Genomic DNA, 922 nt, shown 5'->3' with positions numbered 1-922 from the left:
TCATTCAGTGTATATGTATGTCTATGTATGTATGTAGGCAAGTGATACATGTGCTGTTATTTGAGGACCTGGTTTCTTCCTGCTACTCTTTCAGGGCCACAGCCTCTACTGCTCCGTATGTCTTTCACACATTAATGACCTGAGTAAGAGGATACTCTGCAAATGCAGTGGCTATAGAAATGATAAACACACACGTGCTTATCATGGCAGTTACACACACTCTCTAATTTAAACTTTTTTTTTAAAGTTTGGTAGGGAGTCATGTAATAGGTCTAGTGGCTTGTAATTAAACATTTGTTGCGTTGGTTTAGTGTATCCCATTACATAACAATGATTTAAAATCAGAACACTAACGGCTTCTGCCAATAATGCCTATTTTAATAATGTCATAGCATCTGCTACCACTAGGTGGAGCCATATAATAGACCACTAACATCACATCACATACACATTTTGGAAATAAAAACCTTGATAATACCTAAATGAATGTTTGTTGTGATTATCTTCTCTGATAATAGCCAGAACCAGTACCTATCCAAACATGCTAAAGTGAACATGTAAAGTGAACGGCGAACATAATGTTGTTTTCATAAAGTTAATGAGTTTCATTCATTGTTGGTAGCATTAGCGTTTGTGGCTACACTGTGCCTTTATTGTGTAAGACTCTAATACAGCAATGGAAAACCCCCGAAAACACAAATTACAGTCTGATAGGATGTGTGTGTGTGTGGGGTGTGTGTGTGTGTGTGTGTGTGTGTGTGTGTGTGTGTGTGTGTGTGTGTGTGTGTGTGTGTGTGTGTGTGTGTGTGTGTGTGTGAGATCTGTCTTCTAGTCTCCTCCACAACCCCCTCAGCTGTAAGCGTTGGCTGTCCAAGGCTTGCAATGCTCCGGCGGAAAACACTTAGTTACACTCCAAGTGGGA

The sequence above is a fragment of the Electrophorus electricus genome, chromosome 6 (assembly GCF_041902795.1).
Source record: "Electrophorus electricus isolate QZ-2024a chromosome 6, ASM4190279v1, whole genome shotgun sequence".
NCBI classification, from domain to species: domain Eukaryota; kingdom Metazoa; phylum Chordata; class Actinopteri; order Gymnotiformes; family Gymnotidae; genus Electrophorus; species Electrophorus electricus.
The sequence above is the reverse complement of the archived record's forward strand: the minus strand, read 5'-3'. Positions refer to the sequence as shown.